Source organism: Telopea speciosissima, chromosome 9 (assembly GCF_018873765.1).
Source record: "Telopea speciosissima isolate NSW1024214 ecotype Mountain lineage chromosome 9, Tspe_v1, whole genome shotgun sequence".
Classification (NCBI taxonomy): Eukaryota; Viridiplantae; Streptophyta; class Magnoliopsida; order Proteales; family Proteaceae; genus Telopea; species Telopea speciosissima.
Genome location: NC_057924.1, coordinates 61,969,930 through 61,976,067, shown reverse-complemented (window position 1 = coordinate 61,976,067; position 6,138 = coordinate 61,969,930).

The window sequence follows — 6,138 nt, the reverse complement described above, 5'->3', positions numbered from 1 at the left end:
CTAGCCTCAGAATGCATAAAAAGAGCTTAAAACTCCCATGTCCTTGGCATGCTCCACTCTTTTTTTATCTTGGCAATCTCTTCAGCCTTTTTAGGTGACAAACATCCCTCAATTTTCCATTCACTTGCACAAAAAATTGTCTTGTGGGAATTTAATATAGCAAAATCATAAGATAACCTATTATTTTGGGTAAATTACATGTCACCCCTGGTTTTCAAACGAAACTCAGATCACCTCCTGGTTTTAAAAAAAACTCAAATCACCCCCTGGTTAAGACCCCAATATGACAAATCAGTCCCTGCCGTTACTTTTATGTTGTCAAGTGATGATGTCAGCCAGTTAAATAAATTTAAATCCCTAAACTACCATTGACCAATGTTGAAGATGAATGAAGGGTAGTATTGAAAATTTAATTCTAATGTTTTAGTACAAGGGTAAAATAGACCCTTCATACCAATAACTAACAGCAAACTAACACCATTACTGTAGAAGAGGTGATTTGAGTTTTTTCAAAAAAACCAGGGTGATCTGAGTTTCGTTTGAAAATCAGGGGTTGACATGTAATTTATCCTATTATTTTTAACAAGGAAGAATGTTTCTGTCCAGCAGCATACCCTACGCCCTGTACCTATATGTCTATCTCTCCCCTCCCTTTGTGTAATGACCTCCCTGCCCTTTTAATTATACTAAATTATGGATGTTGAGATTTGACATGTATTTACCATAATAAATAAATAATCAGTATATAATGCAAGTGTTTCACTCATACTAGGCTTCTCCTTGTTAAATACACACAGCTTTGCAAAATTAAGCTGAAAACCAAGTTGGGTCAAGGGAGATTTTTATGATCAGTTCTCTGAAATCTCTCCTCATCGCCATTGTTAGAGAGGGAGAGAGAGAGAGAGCCCATTTATGGTGAACTCCTTCCCGGTTTTCCCTCCTCTCCTATGGTTGTAAGTTACAGACTCTGAACAATGCTGGACTCTCCAATTACGCTAATTGCTGTTTTTTTAAATCTCCTCTCCCTCTGTTATCGGAATCTAATCCCTATCTTACTGGAATCCCTTGTCGAATAGTAAACTGAAAAACCCATTCAAAAAGACACTGTTATCGAATAGGAAACTGAACAATCCATTCCAAATATAATCCTCTGTTACCCAATTAATTTTGTATTATAAGGTGTGAGGGGTCGAGTCATCGGATGAACAGAGACTAGGTTTTGGCAGGAATCTGTGTTTGGCAAATCTGTACAGAATAGCGCCGCTGCAAGTGCCGCATCAATCTAACTCTCGCCCTATCTCTGCTCGTGTCGGCTGTTCCACTGCTTTCTGAGTTGAGGCCAAAGTCCAAAGGAACTACTCCTTCCACTAGGTGCGTTGCAGCTGTGGAGACACTTTAACCCCAGAAAAGGTGTTTGGTATGTATTCTAGGTCGATTTCACATTCCCGGACAATAAATTTTTAGCATCCAAAAATATGAAATCGACCTAGAATGCATACCAAACACAACCTGATAGTTCTCTCTCTATTGAAATCTGAACTCTGTAGACTTATTATTTTTTATCGTTCATAATGTTATGTTGGAGAAGAGCCTATCTTTAGTACTGTTGTACTGGGTTTTACTAATCATCTCGGTCTTGGCTGATACCAATCCGGATTGGTCCGTATCGGATGGATTTGCCCCTGTCCGTACCAATCTGTCGATACAGAATTGGTGACGGATCAGGATCGCCCTCCACTGATACTGATCCAATCCAAGTCTGCCTATCCGCAGCTGGTCGATCCCTAAAACCAGTTTTTATATATCATTGCTAAGAAGAGATGATGTACACAGAATTACCCTTGTTTCGCAAGAGGCTGTTTCCAGACTCGAACTTGTGACCACTTGGTCACAATGGAGCAACCTTATTGTTACACCAAGGCCCGCCTTCTAATTAATAATTATATTAAATTATTGTAAATTTTCCTCAAACTGAACTCTCTAACTTCATTTCATGTCTTGTAGGACATTTTAGAAGAATGAAGAAACGCGATGCAATTACTTGGTCTAAACTTTTGGAGGAACTCCTTGAGATTATTGTAGGGAAGTTTACTTGTTTCCTTGATTATGTTCGATTTGGTGCAGTATGCCAGTCATGGAAATCTACTATGGTGAAAATGCATCACCATTTAACTTTCCAAGATCCATGTTTGTTGCTTCCTGAGAGGGAAGACAATAGCATGATCCGTAGCTTCTACATTTTATCTCATAGAAATGTTTTTGAATTAGAGCTACCTGAAGCTCATGCAAAGCGTTGCGTCGGATCTTCGAAAGGCTGGCTTGTAATGGTGGATGTAAGTTTATCGATCCATCTCTTCAATCCATATACCAGAGTTCAAATTCAACTTCCACATCTAATGACATTCCAGGATCAAAACCATTTTCCACCTTGTTTCACTTCAGAAAACTTGCGTGACATCTTCATTCTAAAAGTTGTGTTATCTTCCAGCCCTTCAAACCCTAACTACATAGCTATGGCCATCTATGATTTTTCGAAACTGGCAATTGCTAGACCTGGAGATGAAGCATGGACTACCATATCATGTGAAAGGTCTATATTTTGTGATGTCATATACTACAAAGAACAATTTTATGCCATAAATTGGAGGGGGGGGGGGGGGTGGTTGTGTCTTTTGATGTTGGTGCTCATCCAAAGACTACCCTAATCACAACTCCTCCTGTGATACCAAGTTTTGGGCAGAAGTACTTGGTTGAATGTTCAGGGGAGCTATTACAGGTTATAAGACATATAGATATTGAAGATGATTCTCCTACTCATAAAACAATTGGGTTCAATGTTTTCAAGCTAAACTTCTACAAGAAGAAGTGGATTGGGATAAAAAGTTTGGGTGATCAATCGTTGTTTTTAAGTTACAATACTTCTTTCTCATTTTGTTGTAATGACTCTTCAAAGACAGGAGTCTAAGAGAAATTGTATTTATTTCACAGATGACGACTATCTTGAAGCACATCATTTTACTTTCAAAGGTTGGGGTGGTAGTGACATGGGAGTCTTTCACTTGGAAGATGGACACATTGAGCCTCATTACTCTGGTTATGCTTGTCATCCTTTCTCACCACCCATTTGGTTTACTCCAAACAAATGATAGATAACCTAACATAAATGAAACTTAATTTTTTTTATTACAGTGAATGGATTTGGTTACCTTCCTAGTGAACTCTAAGTGTATTCTTATTTATAAGTTGTACATGGTTAATTTTCTACTTCTTGCCTTTATGTATGTATATATTTTTTTTGACTACTATCAATTGTGTGTTCTAGACTTAATTTTGAAGGATATTAATTTGGCTATATGAAATTTGTGTTACCTTATATGTAAGGTTTACCAGTTCACTCATTCACCCAATCGGTTATTAGACCACGCGGCTCAGTGCTCTAAGGAGTTTTTGGGCACTTTTATTCTCCTACTTTAGTGATCATCCATAATTACTTCTACTCTTCATCTTGCCCATCTTTGGATGGGACAATGGAGATCATGTTTTTTCCGTCGCCAAAAACAACCAACCTCTGTTTTTTACCAACCGTAATCTGGGCGGTAAAAAGAACTTTTTTCCATCGCTCAAAATATTTTTTCCTGTCGTAAAAAATGACATTTCTTGCATAGATGAGAGAAAGAAAGAAAGAAAGAAAGAGGGGTCAAAACTCTGTTTCTCTCACTCTCAGCCACTCCTTGTATTAAGCTCCTGTTTTTTATAAGAAATATTATATAATGTTTTATTAGTTTATCAGTTTGCAATCAATGATTCATAGTGAAAATTGAACCGGATTTTAGTTCGGTTTATCGGTTTGGGTTCAGAACAAACACCCTCAGACCTGACCATGCTAACCATATGATTTATAGAATTCTTTGACTATATGCTTGAATAAAAAAAAACTACCAAGGATTAGAGAAGGAGATAGATGGGGATGGAAATACAAAACTTGGTGCACTTAATGAACCATGCATACACAATTGGATAATCCAATAACTATGAAATGCCAATGTCAATGATATCATATCAAGTACTGAAATCTCCCAAAAAAATAAAACATGTAAATCCCCCACTTTGTCTGCAGCAGCACGATCTCATCTTTCAATGACCATATTTGATCTGTTTTTAAATCTTACTGAGGGTGGGCCTCGGTGCAATGATAAAGGTTGTTCTATTGTGACCAAGTGGTTACAACAAACTTTTACTCCACCCTTAGAGGACGATTCACCCACCATCCTAAGGTTCACAAACCCCTCCTAGAATACCCTGCCAATACCGAAAACTCGGTCCTATAAATAAATTCTTTGTTTTTTTCCTGAACCTGAAAGATTCTCTCTTGTACAAACAAACTCAAATTAATGCAGTCTTCTAAATTTATCGTTTCTGTAGACTTCAAAAGCTCTAACAATTTGGCAAATTTGGTAACCTTTTCAATGCACAACAATTTGATGCATTAAGAGGACGCAAACTTGATGGAAGCATTGGGAGTAATTCGAGTCTCTTGCAATCACACACGTTCAGGGTTTGAAGTTTTAAGCAGAAAGAAATATTTTCATGGACTTCATCCAAACTTTCACAACCATTGAGAATCAGATTCTCAAGATTCGGGAGCCCTGAGCAGTCTAATGCTGTTTTCCTTTTTTCTCAGATGGAGCAACCAAGCAATGGCCATCGGAGTTTTTTCATATTTTGTTTAATATTGATTGCTTATTAAAATGTTTTAAGTTGGTTATTTGGAAGGAACTTCGGATGATTGTATATGTTTTGTTAATACTATGGCTATATAGGTCACAGATGATAGAATTAGGAATTAGGGTTTTTGCTGTTGATTATGTAAGGGACACAATCCTAAGTTTGTTTTAGCGTGATTTTTGTTTTCTTCCATAGAAATAATATGTAAATCATGGATGGGCCACCGGGTCCAACCGGTTCGCCCACATGGGGCAGACTGGTCAAACCCAAACAGAGAGAGAGAGAGAGGGACGGTCACTTAAGTGACCGATCCTCACTCTACCTCTCCTATCCTCCAGAGTCCCAGAGGGAATCGGATAGGTGGGGTGCCCAGAGTTTTAGCCTATAAATAAAAATTGGCTTAAACCCTAAAACAGATAACTGAGAACAGTCTATCCACTCTTTAAAGTTATGTGTTTTCCTTTGGGTTTCCATCCTAGCCTAGGGTTTTGTGGTGTGGATTTCTCTAAGAGAGAGAAGCCTATAGAGATCGTGGAGTGCTCGTAACTGCATGCCGTGTTCGATCATCCCTTCCGCTGCATCTCCATTCCGTTCAGGTAATATCTAAACCTTTATGTTTATGGAATGGAATGCATGTTTTTCTAAGAAAATACATCTATACAAAAGGAAGAATCCAATACATGATGAGCCATCTAATTGAGTGCTTACTAATTTGGACACGTAGCATTTCCAATGGCAAGAATGATGAAATTGATCCTCCATGTGACAGAGATAATTGCAAAACAAGGAAACAGTTACTAGTAGTGTAGGTACCAGGATCCTCTATAGTACCGATGGGGCGGCGGTGCACATCCGACGGCACAGCATTGTCCAGGTGGCACACATGGCACACATGGCCTTTGCTGTGCACCGCCACCCCGCCGGTACTGCAGAGGATTTTAATATACTATGTAGTGCCTGCACCAGTGAATCGTTGTCCCCTCCAATTCCTCACATGGAAGCGGAAATGACCACCCTACCCCCTGCCCAAAAACACTGTCTAAGATGGGGTCCACTCACCCTATTAGAGGAATTGAAGGAATTGGAGGTACCCGCGAATTGGAGGTGATAATTATTCCTGCACCAGTGTGGGGTCAAATGAGAGTGCATACATGGGCTTCAACATATATGTGAATTTTTTTTTTCATTTGGGGGAAGGGTGCAGGGTGATATTTTCATGTGCTTCTGTATCTAGGTGCAGTAGCCATGTGAAAGTAGTGTTCTTTTTCATTTTTTAAATGTCACAATGTATTATTCTGCCGTATGGATAGAGATATGTTTTTTTCTAAATTAATAACATTGCCCATTTTATATTGGCACACGCCTCGTATATGTCCTTACATGTGTATTAGTACTCTAGATATTATTGTGCAC